At 41.9% G+C, this 21,284-nt stretch overlaps 1 pseudogene; it reads right to left on the reverse strand.

Annotated features, from left to right (window-relative positions):
* Nucleotides 1-4,601: 4,601 nt before the first annotated feature.
* On the reverse strand, nucleotides 4,602-4,879 carry LOC101092935 (annotated as a pseudogene).
* Between the last annotated feature and the right edge of the window lie 16,405 nt (nucleotides 4,880-21,284).

Genomic DNA, 21,284 nt, shown 5'->3' on the forward strand with positions numbered 1-21,284 from the left:
GTCACTTTGTAGACAAATAAAATGGTGGACCTGGAGTTCATAGTAGGGTCAGGGCCAAACACTTAAGAGCCCAGGAGCTGAAGCCATAGATGGTGAGATCACCCACAGAAAGACTTTAGAGTGAGATAAGAAAAGCAGTAAGGATGAAATCCCCGTGAAACACGTACCTTTAAGGATTGGTGGAATGGAAAGAGACTTGAGGCCTGGTCAGAGGAGAACAAGAGATTGGTGTCGTAGTAGCAAGGGGACTAATGGGGCACCTAGGTGGCTCAGTTGATGGAGTGTCCGAATCTTGATTTCTGCTTGGGTCACGGTCCCAGGGTCATGGGGTTGAGCCTTGGCGGGCTGAGAGTGGAGTCTGTTTAAGATTAGCTTTCTCAGGCGCCTGGGTGGCACAGTCGGTTAAGCGTCCGACTTCAGCCAGGTCACGATGTCGCGGTCTGTGAGTTCGAGCCCCGCGTCGGGCTCTGGGCTGATGGCTCAGAGCCTGGAGCCTGTTTCCGATTCTGTGTCTCCCTCTCTCTCTGCCCCTCCCCCGTTCATGCTCTGTCTCTCTCTGTCCCAAAAATAAATAAACGTTGAAAAAAAAATTAAAAAAAAAAAAGATTAGCTTTCTCTATCCCTCTGCCCCTCTCTCCTTCTGCCTCTCGCCTGCTTGTGCACACACTCTCTCTAAAATAATAAAAAATATTATGTATATATATATATAAAAAAAGGGGACAGTAAGTTTCTAGAAGGGTGTAGCAGTGATAACTGCTCCCAAGAGATCAAGGTGGGGACTGGATCCTTTGAATTTGAGTTAGAAGGTGGCTCTTTAGCTCATTGTGAATAGTTGCAGGTAGGCATGGTGATGGTGGAAGAAACCAGAGTGCACTGATTACTGGGACTGGAAGGCTGGAGACCGATGAAAAACAATGGAATAAAGCCCCAGGTGAGGCTTTCTTTTTCTTGTAAGATTGAAGCAACCTCAAAATAGAAGTTGAGGAGAAGGAGCCCAATAAACGTAGGAGAAAGTGTAGTTTTTCTACTGTTGAGACTTCCTGCTTAGCACCACTGTTTGCCCAGCAGTTCTGCTAGTTCCCCTATTAACGTTAGCGGTCTGGGGCAAAGCTACATAAAAATAGCACACAGACAGGCTGGAGGGCAAGGGAAATCTCTCTCTCTCTCTCTCTCTCCTTTTTTTTTTTTTTTAAGTAATCTCTATGCCCAAGTTGGGGCTCAAGGTCACGACCCTGAGATCAAGAGTTGCATGCTCTACTGACTGAGCCAACCGGGCACCTCTCTCTTCTTATAAGCCTGATGAGGGAGAGTGAGGCAAGCTGAGGGTGAAGTACAAGTTAGTACACATCCCCTCCCCCTGTGGGACATGCATGATATTCCTTGGACACTCCCAGCTACTCCAAAACAGGAAAGGACAAAAAAAAAACCAAATGGTTAAACTGGTAAGAGTCTCCACAAGTTTACCGGAAAAGTGCAATCTCATCATAGCCTAAAGTCCAGGAACTCCCTACTGTCTTAATATTAATGCCTTGCTAGGGGGAAAAACAACCTTAGCTTGACAATAGCTAGGCCTCCAGTAAGTCTTTAGCATGTGAAAGTCTCTTTGGAAACTCCCTCTTGACTTTTCCTCCCTGGACTCCAGAAAACAGTCCCCCCACCCCCAACCACAGTGCAGCTCTTCCTGCCCACAGGTCCTGTCCCCATGTTTTAATAAAATCACCTTTTTGCACCAATGATGTCTTCAAGAATTCTTTCTTGGCCGTTGGCTTGGGACCCCACGAACCCCTCATCACCCCATAACTTCATCAAGCCTAATAATCCTTTTGGATTAGGGTGCTACCTTTATGACCTCATTTAACCTTTATTGCCTTCCTAAAGGTTCTATCTCCAAATACAGTCGCTTTGGGGGTTAGGGTTTCAACATATGAATTTGGGGAGACACAATTCAGCCCATAGCACTGTCAAAAGCTGGAAACATCAGTTGGTGAGTAGTCAAACAAAATGAAACAAAGTAATAAGGACTCTCAAATTCTATCACTCTAAATTATTCTAATTTTTCATAACTGAATAACTGATATTGTCTTTAGCATATTTAACAATGCAGAAAAACCCCAATTGCTTTCACTAGATTTTTATAGTTAATAAATTCATTCAAAAATCAACGTTAGTCTCCTTTGGACTTTTCTTATTCATTATATGCTTGTTCTCAGAAGGTAACACTTTTTGCAAGTATCTTTTCAGAGGCTAGCTCATCAGGCATCCTGAGCTAGGAGAAATGTGTCTTTACATCTCCTACTGGGACTGCAAAGGTATGATTGCTCTGACACCCGTCACCACTGTGATGCTGAGGCCTTGCTTCCCACAAAATGCGTCCAGCCACGGCTGATGTGCACTGAGCTCACCAGGGGCACCAAGGCAGTAGGGTTCCTGCAAAATGTAGGACTACTTTGAGGAATGATTGAATTTGACTCAGTAAGTCCCCACTGGCCTTATCAAATTCTCTGAAAACTGGCCTGCTGCCTAACCTTCCTTCTCCCTTTCCTCCTTTGCAGCTTTCCCTGTATCCTGCCTCAGAACTTCGGAGGGCAACAGCTCCCTCCACCTCTTCCAGGTCCTTTCTGTTTCCTTCACTGACTTTGCCCTATCTTTTGCATGTATTAAATGCCAGTGCCCAAATATCACCACCACCACCAAGATAAAATTGAATTTATTGCTCCCTGTTGCACAGGAGAATTACCACCTCAAGAGAACTTTGTTGTGTCTCAAAGAAGGAAGGGCAGAGTCTGTTCTTACTGAGATTTTGAAGTTTGGTTTAAGACAGGTCCTTCAATGAGGAGTGACATAATAGTGATTTAGGATTGGTGGAAATAGCAAGAAAAGGATTAGGAGGCTGGGAGTCCCAAGAGTATTGGTAAGAAAAATGTTGATACCTTCTAATAAAGAGTTGATGATCTTTCTTTTTTTTTTTTAATGTTTATTCATTTTTGAGAGAGACAGAGCACGAGCAAGGGAGGGACAGAGAGAGAGGGAGACACAGAATCTGAAGCAGGCTCCAGGCTCTGAGCTGTCAGCACAGACTTGATGTGCCAGACGTGGGGCTTGATGTGCCTGACGTGGGGCTCCCATTCATGAATGGGTGAGATCATGACCTGAGCTGAAGTGGGACGCTTAACCCCAACCGAGCCACGCAGGTGCCCCAAGAATTGATGATCTTTCAAACAAATTCCTGGCATGAACAATAAAGTTATTTGCCTGAGGGGCACCTGGGTGACACAGTCAGTTAAGGGCCCGACTTTGGCTCAGGTCATGATCTCATGGTTCGTGGGTTCGAGTCCTGCATCGGGCTCTGTGCTGATGGCTCAGAGCCTGCAGCCTGCTTCGGATTCTCTCTCTGCCCCTCCCATGTTTGTGCTCTCTCTTTCTCTCTCAAAAATAAATAAACGTTAGGGGCGCCTGGATGGCACAGTTGGTTAAGCGTCCGACTTCAGCCAGGTCACGATCTCGCGGTCCGTGAGTTCGAGCCCCGCGTCAGGCTCTGGGCTGATGGCTCAGAGCCTGGAGCCTGTTTCCGATTCTGTGTCTCCCTCTCTCTCTGCCCCTCCCCCGTTCATGCTCTGTCTCTCTCTGTCCCAAAAATAAATAAACGTTGAAAAAAAAATTAAAAAAAAATAAACGTTAAAATTATTTTTTTTAAAAAGCTATTTGTCTGAGCAGAAGTCTCCTGGAATAGTAAAGTTATGCAAGTGAAGACAATGGAATAGTAAATCAGGTTAATGCAGATGTGGGAGTGGCTGGTTTCAGTTTTGCAGTTAATTACCTCTCGGCTTCTGCTTCTTGGAGGACAGACACGGGTACAAGTTTAAAAGCAAATTTCAAAAACCTTGTTTTCTTTGATGCAGTAATGAACACTCCAAACTCTTGTAATTGTCCATGACCAGAAGTTAAATTTTAATCTCCTTTTCTGCATGGGCTCGAGGAACTCTCAAGATTTCCTCTTTATTCCCGCATTTATAACATCATCCAAAGGTATTTCATGGTCTTTCTCCTGGAAGGTCCGGTCCAATGATGCCATGTGAAATTATTATTCCCCGCTTCCTGTCAATGGACCAAATGTTCTTTTTCATGATTAAAATTAAAACATGGCAATCAGCTCAGAATAAAAAGCCCATATTTTATTCTTTAAAAGAGAAGTACATAAAGCAAAAGATTTCTCACTTTTTTTTAAAAGTTGCCAACTTTTATTATAATTCCTGTATTTCATAGAAACAGGAGTGTAGCAGACAGGGTAATATGAAAAATGTGTTTTAAAACTGCAGGTGTAAGGGCGCCTGGGTGGCTCAGTCGGTTAAGTGTCCATCTCTTTGCTTCGGTTCAGGTCATGATCTCACGGTTTGTGGGTTTGAACCCCGCGTTGGGCTCCATGCTGCCTGTGTGGAACCTGCTTGGGATTCACTCTCCTTCTCTCTCTGCCCTTCCCACCCCCTCAAAAATAAATAAATAAACTTAAAGTAAAACTTTGCTCTTACAAAAATAAAATAGAAATGAAACTACAGGTGCGTACCTGTTGCTCTCTCTCCATCTGGAACAGGCTCTCCCCCACATCAGGCACAGCAGCAGCACCATCAGGTGTCTCCTTGCGGATGCAGCCCTGGGCACACTTGGCACAGCCCACGGGGCAGCAGGAGTAGCAGCTGTCCCCGCAGGGGGTGTGTTTGCACACTTTACATGTACAGGAGCCGGCGCAGGTGGAGGAGTCCCCGGTGGAACAGGAGCAGTTGGGGTCCATTTTGAGCCAAGGTGAGGACAGACCTCCAAAGCAGGCGACTCGGGAAGACGCTCGATGTCTCATTATTTTTAAAGAGCATTTATAGTATTACTGAAATCCTCAGGGACCCTTGGTTGAGGGTCTGACTTCGGCTCAGACCATGATCTCACAGTTTGCTCATGAGTTCAAGCCCCCCCCCCATCAGGTTTACTGCTTCGGAGCCTGTATCGGATCCTCTGTCCCCTTCCCTCTGCCCCTCCCCTGCTCTCTCTGTCTCAAACATAAATAAACCTTTCAAAACAAAACAAAAAAAATCTTCAAAGCTTTAGGAAGATGGCAATCAGTATATGTGGTTTATCAGTTAGAAATTGTGTTTAGCTGATAAGAAACCTGAAATAACTGGATTAAAACAAGATAGTGCTTTCTTTTTTTCTTATGTAAAATAGCATTTAAGAAGGCAGTCCAGGGTTGGTGTGGTCTATGTTGACCAAGAAAGAATTCACTGACAATATAAGCAAACGGGCATTTATTTGGGCAGTTAAAATTGCAATTCAAGAGACACAGAGTCAGGTGACTTGTGTTCTGAGGAAGACAAAGAAAGGGCAGAGTTATGAAGAAAAAAGGTCATGAATGCAGTTCTCATTTAGGAACTCTGTGCAAAACGGAGATTGAAACTAAGTTACCTGGTATGGTTGGGTTAATATGCAAAAGAGGGATTGAAACTTGTCCTGGAAACTGGAGGGTATGATGCTAAGTGAAATTAATCAGTCAGAGAAAGACAAATATCATATGACTTCACTCATATGAGGACGTTAAGATACAACACAGATGAACATAAGGGAAGGAAGCAAAAAAATATATAAAAACAGGGAAGGGGACAAACCATAAGACAAATATAGAGAACGAACAGAGGGTAGCTGGAGGGGTTGTGGGAGGGGGGATGGGCTAAATGGGTAAAGGGCTTAAGGAATCTACTCCTGAAATCATTGTTGCACCATACGCTAACTAGGATGTAAATTAAACGATAAATACATTAAAATAAATAATAAATAAAAATAAAAAGTTCATGTCGAAAGAAAGAAAAAGAGAAAGAAAGAAGGAAAGAAAGAAAGAAGGAAAGAAAGAAGACAGAAAGAAGGAAAGAAAGAAAGAAAGAAAGAAAGAAAGAAAGAAAGAAAGAAAGAAAGAAAGAAAGAAAGAAAGAAAAGAATGAAACTTGTCCTTGAATGGCGTTGGCTCCTTTGGAAGTGAAAAATGTGACTGATTCAGGTATCCTGGAGAGGACAGAGTTAAATCCAGGCTGAGTGTCTGTTGCTGGCAAAAAGTTCAAGGTTTCTTTGATGAGGACCTGCATAAATTCCTCCTCCCTCATGGCCCCCTGACCCCATTTAAACAAAACTCTTAGCTAGGCTTGCTTGTTCTATTTTGAAATCTCATTTTACATCTCCACATCACCAGAGATTCTGATTCCTTCTATCTTTCTGCTCCATCATCCACTGAACAGAGTTTCCATCCTTCAGTTTACCTCATTGTACAAGACAGGGCTGTTGGAACCATCATGTTCACATTGGAGGCAGGAGGCAGAAGGAAAACAACCATGCCAGCTATTTGTTCCCATTTCAAAGAGCTTTCCTAAAAGTACTTCCAACAGTTTCCATGTATATCTTCCTAGTCATCTGACCACACCTGTCTGCCGGGAGATTAGAAATGTGGTCTTCTAGGGGCACCTGGGTGGCCTCGTTGGTTAAGTGTCCGACTCTTGATCTCGGCTCAGGTCACAATCTCATGGTTGGTAAGTTCAAGCCCTGCATCTCCTGTCTGCTCCTCCCCCACTTGTGCTCTGGCACTCTCTCTCTCTTTCTCAAAATAAATAAACATTAAAAAAAAAATGTAGTCTTCTGGATGAGCACATTGCCTTCAAAAAGCAAGAGAACCTGAAATTAGATTGGCAACTAGCAGTTTCTGCTGCATATGAGAACTGAGGAATGCAACTTTTATATTTGAAGTAAGCATGTGATAAACGGTTAAAGCTTAAATTGTGCCATGATAAATAATACCAGAGAATGGGATAAATATAGGAACATATCCACTTGCCAGTGTTGTTAAAACCTGCTACTGAATCTTGTCACTTCAGTGTTGGAACTGATAATAAGATTAAAAATAGGGACGCCTGGGTGGCTCAGTCGGTGAAGTGTCTGGCTTCAGCTCAGGTCATTATCTCGAGGTTCACGAGTTCGAGTCCCCCGTTGGTCTCTATGCTGACAGCTCAGAGTCTGGAGCCTGTTTTGGATTCTGTGTGTCCCTCTCTCTCTGCCCCTCCCCCGCTCATTCTGTTTCTCTCTCTCAGAAATAAATAAAACATTACAAAAAGATTGAAAATAAAACTTTTCCCTATTTCATTTGTTCTTGAAACAAATACTTAAATGTCTTCCATATATCAGGCACTGTTCTAGATGCTTGAGATATATCAGTAAACCAAGACTCCTGCCCTTGTGGAGCTTGTATTCTAGCAGGGGTATATGGACAATGAACAATAAATAAGTAAATACTGTATTTCAATGATGAAGACCCAACTTAGAAATGTTAGGTCTTAAATACACTAAATCTACCTTAACTATCTCTGTCAAGTGACAAAACTACAACAACTGATTTTTTTAAGAGACTTAAAAAAAAATTATTTACTTTGAGAGTGAGTGAGCAGGGGAAGGGCACAGGAAGAGGGAGTGAGAGACAGAATCCCAAGCAGTCCCCACACTATCAGCACGGAGCCCATTGCCGGGCTTGAACCCATGAACCTCGAGATCATGACCTGAGCCAAATCCAAGAGTCAGACTCTTAACTGAGTGAGCCATCCGGGTGCCCCAAAACTGCAACAATTCAGTAACCAGTTGATGTTCTTTATTCAAGGAAAAACAATCTGTGTATGTCCAGGGAAGTACAGTGCCTCACAAGCTGGGGAGTGCTCTGCCTGAGGAATTTGGGGGCAGGAGCAAGTTTCACAGAGCCTTAGAAAAAGCAACCCAGAAACAGGGCATGATTAGCTACAAGGTCAGGGATCTCCTTAAAAGGTTAGCAGGTCCTGGCATACCTGGGCGGCTCAGTTGGTTAAGCTTCCACTTTGGCTCAGGTCATGATCTCACGGTTCCTCTACACTGATAGTGAGGAGCCTGCCTGGGATTCTCTGTCTCTAGCCCTCTTTCTCTGCCCCTCCCCAACTCACACTTTCTCCGTCTCTCTCTCTCAAAATAAATAAGCTTAAAGGAAAAAAAAAAAAAAAAAAAAGAAAGGCTAGCAGGTCCTATTTTCTAGGGTAAGGTAAAGTAGCTATGGCTGATTCGGATGATTATGATTGATGTGTATTTTGGGTTTTCTTGACAGGTGCTTCTGATCTGACTTCAGTTTAGATTTGTGACTTGGACTGGGCCCCTAGGTAACCTCCATTTGGTGGGTCTCCATATATGAATCAAAATAATTATACCACTTCTCAGTATAAACATACATTGGTACAACTTCCTTAAAAAATTTTTTTTAAAACATTTATTCATTTTTTTGAGAGACAGAGCATGAGCAGAGGAGGGGCAGAGAGAGAGGGAGACACAGAATCCAAAGCAGGCTCCAGGCTCTGGGCTGAAAGCTCAGAGCCCTATGTGGGGCTCGAACTCACGAACTGCGGGATCATGACCTGAGCTGAAGTTGGATGCTTAACCCACTGAGCCACCCAGGTGCCCCAAATTGGTACAACTTCTTGAAAAAAGCTATGAAATGGTCGCATCCTTTGATTCATTCATTTTAATTCTTAGGAATCAGAATCGATCCAAAGAAATGATTCTAAATACCAGAAAGCTTTCTGTATAAAGATATTAATCTTTTTCCCATTTACTTCAGCTAGGGGAAAACTGGAACCTGTCTGTCTACCCAGTGATAGGGTAATGGTTAAACACACCATGATACCTCCATTGGCATTAAGTGATGTTTATAAAAACAACTTAATGATGTGGAGAAACACTTATAATATAGTGTTAATGAAAAAAAACTGCAGTGCAAAATTATTGGAAGAAAACACACTGAAATATTAAGAGTGATTATCTTTGAAGGTTGGGCTCCTCCTCCTCCGACGTGGATACATTTTTCTAATTTTCTTGATTGGTCGTCTATTTTTTATTAAAATTTTTTTTTGAAGTTTACTGATTTATTTTGAGAGACAGAGAACACGAGCTGGGGAGGGACAGAGAGAAAGGGAGAGAGAGAATCCCAAGCAGACTCCCCACTATCAGCATGGAGCCTGATGTAGGGCTTGAACTCATGAACTGTGAGATAGTGACCTGAGCTGAAACCAAGAACCAGACGCTTAACTGACTGAGCCACCCAGGAGCCCCTTGATTGATTATTTACAAACTAGGTAAAAATAAGAAGTGAACACAGCTACTGGAGACTTGATTTACTGTTCTAGTGTGAGTACTGGGTAACTGACCTCCACAAATGTTAAACTCACATTGTTATGCATATTTGCTTTTCTGTATATACAAAAATCTGCCAGTGGTTTTTCATAATTTGCCCTGCTGATCATCTAAGTAAATTGAAATCATACCAGATTTTGACTATTTGGTGCTGAGGAGAAAAAAACAAAACAAAACAGCAGTTCCACTGATGGAGTCCAAGCTCTTTTAGTGTCACAGGAAGAACGTTCAGAGATCATCCGCACGATCTTTTTTATTCATAACGAGAAGACAGAGATCCATAGGTTTAAGATGTTAATAGCTAAACAGGGATTGGGAGTTAGGTTTACAGATTTTCTAAGAAATCAAACCTCTACAATCCAACCAGAGCCTTGTGATTCAAATCCCCAGTACTGGCTGTCATTTAAAAAAGAAAAGAAAAGACAAGCTCTCTGAGAATGCTGATGGTAAGGAGAAACAGAGTGACTAGTTGTCAACTGGCTATTTGGACAACATCTGCTTGAAAATATAAACAAAGAGGGGCGTTGTTAAGCATCTGACTTCTGCTCTGGTCATGATTTCACGGTTCGTGAGCTCGAGTCCTGCTTCTCTCTCTCTTTCTCTGTGCCCCTTGCTCACTTGCACCCTCCTCTCTCTTAAAAAAAAAAGAGAAAGAAAATATAAACAAAGAGACTATATAGGTTTTTTTTTAACAGCTTTATTGAGATAAATACCATATAGTTCACCTATTTAAAAATTTTTTCAAGTTTAAGTTTTTTAAGTTTTTACTTTTTAAAAGTTTATTTACTGTGTGTGTGTGTGTGTGAGAGAGAGAGAGAGAGAGAGAGCGCGCATAAGTGGGGGAGGGTCTGAGCGAAGGAGATACAGAATCCCAAGCAGGCTTTGCGCCATCAGCGCAGGGCCCAATGTGGGGCTTGAAGTGATGAACTGGGAGATCATTTCCTGAGCTGAGATCAAGAGTCTGACGCTTAACCGACTGAGCCCCCCAGGTGCCCCTACCGTACAATGGTTTTTAATACACTTGTAAGATTGTGTAACCATCACAGCAATCAGCAATCAATTGTAAAATATTTTGATAACCCTAAAAAGAAATCCCATAGATACTAGCAGTCACTCTCCATTTCTCTGCAAACTTCCCATCCCTGGGCGACCATGAATCTGCTTTCTGTCTCTGCAGATCTTCCAATCACGGAGGTTTCTTGTAAGTGGAGCTGTGCAGTTCGTGGTCTTTTGTGGCTGGCTTCTTTCATTGGGCATAATGTTTTCAAGATTCATCGGTGTTATAGCATGGATCACTACCTCATTCCTTGTCCTGGCCGAAAAATATTCTAAGGTCACACTGCATGTCGTTTACCATTTGTCAGTTGGGGTATTCACGTTTGGGCTATTGTGAAAAATGCTGTTTGAACATTTGTGTACAAGTTTTTGTGTGGACATATGTTTTCCTTTCTCTTGGATATATAACATGAGTAGAATGGCTGAGCCATATGGTAACTCTATATTTAGCCTTTTGAGGGACTGTTGGACTGGTTTTCGAAGCAGCTGCACCATTTTACATTCCCACCAACAAGGTAGGGGAGTTTCCATTTTCCCCCTCCTTAGCAAGCACTTGTTATTTTTTATTTGCTTACAGCCATCTATAGTGGGTGTGAATTGATATTTTATTGTGTTTTTGATTTGCATTTCCTTAATTAGTAATGATGTTGGGGGAAATGTTTATTAAGATTATGTGCCCATTTAAGAAAAGTGGATGATTTCTTTTTATTATTGAGTTATAAGAATTATTCTTATATTCTAGATGGAAGGCCTTTATCAGATATATAATTTTCATAAATTTTTTCCTATTCTGTGGGTTGTCTTGATGGTATTATTTAAAGCACAAAACTTTTGGGGCGCCTGGGTGGCGCAGTCGGTTAAGCGTCCGACTTCAGCCAGGTCACGATCTCGCGGTCCAGGAGTTTGAGCCCCGCGTCAGGCTCTGGGCTGATGGCTCAGAGCCTGGAGCCTGTTTCCGATTCTGTGTCTCCCTCTCTCTCTGCCCTTCCCCCGTTCATGCTCTGTCTCTCTCTGTCCCAAAAATAAAAATAAACGTTGAAAAAAAAAATAAAGCACAAAACTTTTAAATTCTGATTAAGTCAAAAGTATATTTTTATCACTTGTGCTACTGGTTTTGTGTCTAAGAAACCATTGCCTAACCCAAAGTCACAGAGATTTACCTCTACACTTTTTTCCTTTTTTAAAACAGTATTTATTTATTTATTCTGAGAGAGAGAGAGAGAGAACAAGCAAGGGAGGAGCAGAGAGAGAGAGAGAGAGAGAGAATCCAAAGCAGGCTGGGTGCTGGTAGCACAGAACCTAATGTGGGGCTTGAACCCACAAAGTGTGAGATCATGACCTGAGCCGAAATCAAGAGTCAGACATGTAACTGACTGAGCCACCCAGGCACCCCCCTGTACTTTTTTCTAAGACCTTTGTAATTTTAGTTTTTACACTTGGATCTATGATCTTTTTTGTTTTTTGTTTGTTTGTTTTCTTTTAGTAATCTCTACCCCCAACTTGGATGGGGCTGGAACTCACAACCCTAAGATCAAGAGTCACATGCTCTTCCAAATACGTCAGCCAGGTGCCCCTCCATGATCCATTTTGAGTTCATTTTTGTATATGGTGTTAGGTAAGGGTCCAGTTTTGAATCGTCTCAGCACTCTTCTTGAAAACCATTGGACCACAAACGTTAGTTAGGGTTTATTTCTGGACTTTCAATTCTATTCCATTAATTTGTGGAATTTAGTCCTTTTGCCAGTGCCAGACTGAGTGATTACTGAAGCTTTGTGGTAAGTTTTGAAATTAGAAAGTATGTGAGTTCCTCAACTTTGTTCTTTTTCAAGATCATATTGGCTATTGTTGATTCCTTGACTCTCTTTTTGAATTTTAGGATCAACTTAACAATTTCTGCAAAAAAGCCAGCTGGGATTTTGAGAGGAAACGTGTGAATCTGTAGATCAATTTGGGTAGGATTGGCATTTTAACAATATTAAATCTTCTGATCCATGAACATCGATATCTCTCCACTTATTTAGGTATTCTTTAATTTCTTTCAACAATATTTTGTGGTTTTTAGAGTACAAGGACTATTTGGTTTTGTGGAAACAACAATAGCTTTGCAATCAGTCAGGTCTGGATTTGAATCCCAGTTTTACCACTGAGAAACTGAGTGACATTCGGAAAGTTATATAATTTCATGAAACTATTTTCTTCATCTGAATAATGAGAACTGCAGTACCTATTCTACAGTTAATGTTAGGGTTAGATGAGATAATCAAAATTCTAGCAATAAAGTCTAGCACATAGTAGGTATTCAACTATATATATATTTAATGTTTATTTATTTCTGAGACAGAGACAGAGCATGAGTGGGGGAGGGGAAGAGAGAGAGGGTGACACAGAATCAGAAGCAGGCTCCAGGCTCTGAGCTGTCAGCACAAAGCCGGAATCAGGGCTCAACCTCACAAACCGTGAGATCCTGACCCCAGCCGAAGTCGGTTGCTCAACTGACTGAGCCACCCAGGTGCCCCAGGTATTCAACAATATTAATCCTTTTGGGAACTTCCTCATAGCATTACATTATCTTCCTTCCTTCCTTCCTTCCTTCCTTCCTTCCTTCCTTCCTTCCTTCCTTCCTTCCTTTTTAAAAGTAGTCTCCATGCCCAACATGGGGCTTAAACTCATGATCCTGAGATTAAGAATCCCATGCTCTACTGACTGAGCCAGCCAGGCACCCCTCATGGTATACTTTCTGATTGATTGATGTCACTGTTTGTTTTTGTGTGTACCTTATTTATTTATTTATTTATTTATTTAAGTTTATTTATTTTGAGAGACACAAAGATCGCACAAGTAGGGGAGGGGCAGAGAAAGGGAGAGAGAGGGAATCCCAAGCAGGCTCCACACTGTCAGCGCAGAGCCTGATGGGGAGGGGGCAGGTGGCTCAAACTCACGAACCATGAGTTCATGACCTGAGCTGAAACCAACAGTCAGACAGTTAACTGACTGAGCCACCCAGGCATCCCTGTGTGGACCTGTTTTTAAACTGTAAGTTCCCTATGTACTCTATTTTCTGCACCACGGTAGGCAGACCGATTTCCTACCATACTGTTTCCAATTATATTATACTCTGTTGAATAGCCTGCAGTTTTATTCTGTTACTTTCTCTATAGTGTCTAAACATCTCTAACTTTCCAGGTCTCACACTACCCAGTCAGCATTCTTTTCTGGATAGTTTTTTCTGTCTAGAAATTGGGCCAGAGATTCCACGTTGTGTAATAAAGCAAAGAGAGTTGGGATGCCATCTTGGGCTTCCTGCCACAGACATCTGTTCCTCCATCCCAACAATATGTGCCCAACAAACCAGGTTTGGACAATGCAGACTGCTAGACAATCAAGAACATTCTATCTTTTAGGCTTCAGGTTGCATGATTCTATTATTAAGCAGAACTCCTCTTTACTGATAGCAAAGAAAATATAAACTGTCTCAGTTATACAGACAGTTGACAAGATTAGAAATTTAGAATGTTAAAACCAATAGCCCAAAGCCAATCATTCATAATATAAATAGAGAAAATATTACACTGTACTTATGAGTATAAACAGGATAGAATCCTCTTGACTAGAGTTATCAGTCCCTAGCTGATAGAATCCCAAGGCTACTGTGGCAACCAAAATTTATTTAAATCCCCAGGGTCCATCAGTGAAACCTATAACAATAAACAACAACAACAACAATAACAACAACAAAACCCTGTAACATATAAATTGATTTAATAACCATGTGGGTTCAACTTCCTTGGAGGTGTTTTTGGGGGAATAAGAAACCAATTGGAAAGTTTCTCCATGGATATCTAAGACTAATGCAGTAGGCTTGGAAGGAAGTGTGACTATTTCAGTACAAACTAATGACTTCATGGGGCCTAGATATTGACACAGATCTTCTTTGTAATGGACTCATGTATAGTAATAGTCCTCCCACTCAGAGCTCCTAATTACTTTGGCCTACAGTTTCTTCTGAGCACGTACCCAGTTCTGAGTCTTGTCCTAACAATATTTTTGCCAACCTAAAACAATCGTCATTATGTTTTTACATACATTTCTCTTTGGCTTCTTTCCCAGTTGAGGAAATGTGTGCCTCAGTCCAGTCCTCATCTACCAAGCTATGTGTCATCAATTCTAAGATATGTGTTTGCTATTTTTTTTTCCCCTTTTACATTTTACCACCTTGGAATTTGAGATGGTTTTTTAAATTCAACGGAATTCAATATTTACATTCATCAGAGGTGTAATTATAACCAACGTTTTCCTAGATCTTTTTTGAGATCTGCTTTTATTCACCTAAAACTGACTGGGAAGTTTATGATTTTCCTGCCTTATGCTAAATCCTGGTTGGGTGAGTTAGGCCCAACCACTCTAAGCTGTGTCAGAAACAGGGGCATCACAGAGCCAGAGTCTTGGATCCTAAAGGACAGAACTTTTATGACCTTCAGGATGTTCTTAGACATTTTTTCCCCCAATGTCTAAATATTCTGTGTTCCAGTGTAGCAAATGCAATGGCTCCAATCTTTCTTTTTGTTTGGCTTAAATATCATTTACAAGAGACCAAGGTGTTAGAAAGTGCAATTTCCCACATCTAAGATTTCAGATGCTCCCTCTTCTCCCTTTTCCCCAACCAATCACCTCAGAAACCTGTATGTTAGCCTTAGGCAAATTTGATGACGTTTTGGAGTGATGGCGGTTCTGGGTTGACAGCCAAGAAAGAATTCTGGAAGATATCTTTGGTGCATAAAAGGTGATTTTATTAAAGCACGGGAACAGGACCCGTGCAGAGAGAGCTGCGATGGCGTCCTGAAGAGTGACTGGTTATGTACTATGGAGTTGGGGGAGATAAAGTCAAGAGGAAGTTTCTTAAAGGGATTTCCATATGCTAAAGAGGATTTACAGATTACTAGAATCCTAGCTATTGTCAAGCTAAGGTTGTTTTTCCCCCTAGAAAAGCATTATCATTAAGATAGTAGGAAGTTACTGGAGATTAGGCTATTGAATAGATATTTGTAAACTTATCAAGACTCTATCAGTTTAACCATGTTTCGTTTTTTCCTTTGTTCTTAGGCAGCCAGAAGTGCCTGAGGAAAGTCACACATATCCCACCTTGGTGGGGTGTGTGTGTGGCCTATCATCCTGCTTTATGCTCACTCATCAAACTGACCAAGCTGATTTTTGTTAACATTAGAAAGTCTCTGAGTTACTTGTCCATATAAATTAGAATCCATTTTTCTCATTATAGTCAAACTTTGGTGTATTTCGGTAAGCCGTTTTGTATCTGTGTCTTAAAAAAAGAAATGTTTTTTATGTATATCCTAAATCTTTCTACTCATTTGTGTACCCATCCATCAGAAGTCTGGAACCAATTTGATAGTCCTCCAAATTGTTTTCTTAAACTTCATTAGCTTGTATAATAACTGTAGGGAACAAACACCGAACTTGGTGGCATTCTACTAAAGCTTTATTTAAAACTGAACCACAACATTTAAGCAGACACCATAATAGGATCTCATCAGCCACATGAAGCTCTGCAGTTAAAAGTTCCACCCGTGAATGATCCATTTGCGGGAAACTTTGTCTGGAAACTTAGCATCAAAGGAACTGTGAGAAATAAGCCCATTGACCCAATCAAAGGAGCGATGTGGAGACTGGAGCACAGTGAAGGGAGCTTTAATCAACTGTCTTGCAAAAGTGGGTGTCTCAGTGGACAGGCACGCCCAAGGCAGTTATAGCAGGCAACTTATCTCCTGGCATGCAGGTCCTTCCCCTGGTTCCTCATTGGCTGACTCCTATAGAAGTTACAGCCTTTCCCGGATGTCGCCAATGCCCATGTAAGGCAAAAAGTATTCTGAATGGAACAAAATGTACATTCCTTGAGGTGATGCAGACTCTCAGTCCTTCCTTTGTTCTTTGGCACATGCTCATTGCAAAGCCCGAGAAAATAACCTCATGAAACAGAGAGGGGAAGAAGAACCAGGAAGTGAAGTGTCTGAAAAGTTAGGACTCCATTATGGGGGTGGGGTGGTTTGTACATATTTCCAGTAGGTTGTAAACCTACTGTTAACTGGATAGCACAGCTTTTATTTAGCATTTCTGAAAATGAATCATCTCTTTTACTTCTCACAGGAACTGCTAGGCTGTAAATGTAATCATGAGTTAAAATTGTGTGTCTTCAGGGTCACAAGGCCTTATTTGTCAGGATTGAGACCCTTCCTGGGGTGCCTGGGTGGCTCAGTCGTTAAGCATCAGACTTCGGCTCAGGTCATGATCTCAGGGTTTGTGAGTTCCAGCCCCACCTTGGGTTCTCTGCTGTCAGCACAGAGCCCACTTCAGATCCTCTGTCCCCCTATCTCTCCCTGCCCCTCCCCAGCTGTGCTCTCTCTCAAAAAAAAAAAAAACATTAAAAAAAAAAAAAAGAATCAAGTCCCTTCTTTGCAAATCAGCAGATATTCTTTTTTTATCATTTCATTTCATTTCATTTCATTTTATTATTTATTTATTAATTTACATCCAAGTTAGTTAGCATGTAGTGCAATAATGATTTTAGGAGTGGATCCAGTGGTTCATCCCCTATGTATAATACTCAGTGCCCATCCCAACGAGTTTCCTCCTTAATACCCCTTACCCATTTAGCCCATCCCCCCACCCACAACCCCTCCAGCACCCTCAGTTTGTTTTCTATATTTAAGAGTCTCTTGGGGCACCTGGGTGGCTCAGTCGGTTGAGCGTCCGACTTCGGCTCAGGTCACGATCTCGCGGTATGTGAGTTCGAGCCCCGCATCGGGCTCTGTGCTGACTGCTCAGAGCCTGGAGCCTGTTTCAGATTCTGTGTCTCCCTCTCTCTCTGACCCTGCCCCGTTCATGCTCTGTCTCTGTCTCAAAAATAAATAAATGTTTAAAAAAAAAAAAAAGTCTCTTATGTTTTGTTCCCCTCTGGGTTTTTATATTATTTTTGCTTCCCTTCCCTTATGTCCATCTGTTTTGTATCTTATATTCCACGAGTGAGGTCATATGATACTTGTCTTTTTCTGAATGACTAATTTCGCTTAGCATAATACACTCTAGTTCCATCCATGTAATTGCAAATGGCAAGATTTCATTCTTTTTGATCGCTGAGTAATACTCCATTGTATATATATACCACATCGTTCTCCGTTCATCTGTTGATGGACACTTGGGCCCTTTCCATACTTGGGCTATTCTCGATAGCGTTCAGCAGATATTCTTAAACCTGTGTGAAATGACTGGGAAATTATATTTTGTAGCAATAATATTGTTACATAGGTCCCCTATCCAAATGGGATCACCAGTCATTTTCCAGCTTTTAAAAGGATCAAAACATTTCTATTAAAAGTCAAAGTTAAAAAAAAATCAATTGGAGTGTTAAAAAACAAAATTGAATCAAGCTAATTTTGAAGATCTAATTGGCTTTTTTTTTTTTTTTTTTTTTTTTTTTTTTAAGTAGGCTCCATGCCCAGAGTGAAGCCTAATGTGGGGCTTGAGCTCATGACCCTGAAATCAAGGCCTGAGCTGAGATCAAGAGTCTGACTGCTTAACAGACTGAGCCACCCAGGCACTCCTGGCACTATTAAATGATTAATGAATTGGGCAGCATCCCGTCAAGTAGAGGAGAGCTCCAGAGTTGTACAAAATAGAAGGTTTTAATAGGAAGGAGGGTGGGGCAAGAAAGTTATTAGCAAAAGGAAAGAAAGGCTTGTTTCAGGCAAGGTCACCTAACTTCCCTTATGGGGAGGGCAAGGGGTCTTATTATGCAGATGACCTCATCTTCCTTTGGGGGCTAGAGATGGGCAGTGGGACAGATTACCTTATTTGCTCATGGGAAAATTCCTGACTCACCCAATTAAGACTTACATTTCTGGGGGAGGTTGAAACTGTAATTAGGTTAGGTATTAAGCCCTGGTTTGGTGACTTGGCCAGGCCCAAGTGATACCATTTGGGGTCTTTAGTTTTCTTTTTCACAGCAGCCCATAAAAATCAATACTACGTAAGACATGAGTACTATTGGGATATAGAGGCTACAGGTTCATAGTACAGTAAACTCTGCAATTGATAAGTTCAGAAAACAGTAAATAGAGTCAACATATAACACCAAGCTGGAGAGCACAGTGAAGACAGTGCAGGGCAGTGAGGGGCTTCTTAATCTTGGCTAATCTTGGCCAGTCCACAGGGACTGACCCATTGTAAAATTTCTTCCAAGTCTTTTGTTTCATCATAAAAATAAGTGCAAATTTGGCCTTCTGCACCATAACGTATCTATGTTTGTTTCAAATAAATTTGCTTTATTCCTAAACCCTGGAGTAAAAGGTGTCTTACATGAATGTGCTATGTGTATTGTGTGGCTTCAGAGAACCTGGCCTGTTGCTGAGCACCAAAGTCTTGTGCTGAGAGTGAGCCGGGCTAGAAGTGGGTGTTGAGAAGTCCACCAGCTTTGAAAGGAGACAGAGCTGAGGTGAAATTCCAGCTGCGTGAATTTGGGCAAGTTATTTAACCAGTCTGAGCTTCAGTTTCATCAACTATAAAATGGTTTTAGTAATGCCTATCTTAAGATGGCTTTTCATTTTCCCCTTCCTTTTGAGCAACAGCATCCTGAGTTTTAGCAGGACCCGGTACCTCGAGTTAAAAGACTACATTTTCTAGACTGTTTTGCAAAAAGGTGGAGCCATACGACTAAATTTGGGTTAACAAGGAGTGGAAGTGTGAGAAGTGAGATGATTCATTTTCAGAAATACCAAATAAAAGCTGTGCTGTCTAGTTAATAGACTTACATCCTATGGAAATATGTACAACCCCCCCTCCCCCCACCAATGGAGTCCCAAACCCCTAGATACTTCACTTCCTCGTTCTTTCTTCTCCTCTCCATTTCGTGGGCTTATTTTTTTGCGAGCTTTGCCATGAGCATGTACTAAAGAACTGAAGTCTTTGGCTCACCTCAAGGAATGTCTTTTTGGCCTTACATGGGCACGGGCAGCTTCCAGGTAAGGCTGTAACCTCTGTAGTACTCAGCCAATGAGGAATCAGGGGAGGGACTTCATGCTAGGAGATAAATTGCCTGCTGTCACTGCCACGAGAGTGCCTGTCCATCAGACACCTGTTCTTGCAAGAACGTTGATTAAAGCCTTGCTTCACTGTGCTATGAGTCTCTGCCTCCCTCTGTTGATTGTATCAGTGGGCTTATTTCTCAAAGAAGGAAGTGTTGGGGCACCTGGGTGGCTCGGTCGGTTGGGCGTCCGACTTCAGCTCAGGTCATGATCTCGCGGTCCGTGAGTTCGAGCCCCGTGTCGGGCTCTGTGCTAACAGCTCAGAACGTGGAGCCTGTTTCAGATTCTGTATCTCCCTCTCTCTGACCTTCCCCCATTCATGCTCTGTCTCTCTCTGTCTCAAAAATGAATAAACGTTAAAAAAAAAAATTAGAAAAGAAAAAAAAAAGAAGGAAGTGTTATATGGTACTTCTGAGAATTCTCCATGACGTTTGCTGGGATGTGGGTGTGATGACTGGAACTCTGGAAGCCATTATGAACCATGAGAATAAGGGTAACACTTCATAGAAGGTGAAACGTGACTGGAAGGAGCCTGGGTCCTGGAGCATCTGGGAACATGTGACCTGGAGCAAACTCCCTCAGGCGTGAAGTTCCTCTTGAGAATGTAACAGACACCACCTACTCCCCCTCAGGTTTCCCTCAGGAATTTGACAAAAGACCTGACTAAAAAAAAGCAGTAGACCATAAAATGTATGACCTGCAAGGAACATAAGGCCACAGACCACCCCTCATACGGTAGAAATGAGCCAATTGAGAAGGAATGACCAGGCCTTTAGAGTTACCTAGCCAGTAAGGGTAGAACCTGAGAAGGAACAGGATGGAGGGGGAGGGAGCCAACCAAACCCCTGTAAAACAGATTCTCTTGCCTATAGTCGGGGGGTATTCACTCTCGAATGCCCCCTCTCTGCAAAGAGAGCTTTCATACTATTCTTTCTGACCTTATACTCTAATAAACTTTTGCCTGCTGCTCATTTTATTCTGTGTCCACCTCTTCATTCTTCGAAGAGGCAAGACAACGAACCCTGGTACTGAGGTAAAAAAATCCTGCAACAATAGCGTATGTACAAGGAACCCACACAGACCTGGAAATTCCAGAGACAGTCAAGCAAAATGAAGGATATAGGTCATCCTGAACTAAGGAAAAGGGAGTAGAGGTCTGGGACGTCAAAGGGAAGAAATACAATCTTCAGGAAGATGAAAAAGGAGAAATGTTTGGTAAACAAAAGTTTGCTGGGCCACTCAGAGACAATGGGGCACAGAGGACTTTGATCAAACAAGGTTCCTCCATATTCACCATACACCTAGTTCGTATCCTACTGTAGTTATCTATGGTGACAGGTCTCTTCCTCGAGCAAGTTCCATAAACTATTTTAGACAGTTGTGGAGAAAGTAGGTCCATCTTGGGATGGTCTGCTATTGACCCCTACAAAGGCAATATAGTAAAAAATCAGCCTCGGGGCACCTGGGTAACTCAGTTGTTTAAGCATCTGACGACTCTTGATTTCGGTTCCAGTCATAATCTAATGGTTTGTGAGTTCGAGCCCAGTGTCGGGCTCTGTGCTGACAGTGCACAGCCTGCTTGGGATTCTCTCTCTCTGCCTTTTCCCTGATCTCTCTCTCTCTTTCTCTCTCAAAAATAAATAAAATAAGGGAGGGGGGATGGGCTAAATGGGTAAGGGGCATTAAGGAATTTACTCCTGAAATCATTGTTGCACTCTATGCTAACCAACTTGGATGTAAATTAAAAAAATGAATAAATTGAAAAAAAAGAAAAAATAAATAAAATAAAATAAATAAACATTAAAAAATTAGCCCCTTTTCATCCATTGTCCCCTCACTCACATGTGCGGCTCCTCTCCCCAGAGACCATCCCTGTTACCGGTGTCTTGTGTTTCCTTCCAGATATTCCACACA

Source organism: Felis catus, chromosome B1, assembly GCF_018350175.1.
Source record: "Felis catus isolate Fca126 chromosome B1, F.catus_Fca126_mat1.0, whole genome shotgun sequence".
Lineage (NCBI taxonomy): Eukaryota > Metazoa > Chordata > Mammalia > Carnivora > Felidae > Felis > Felis catus.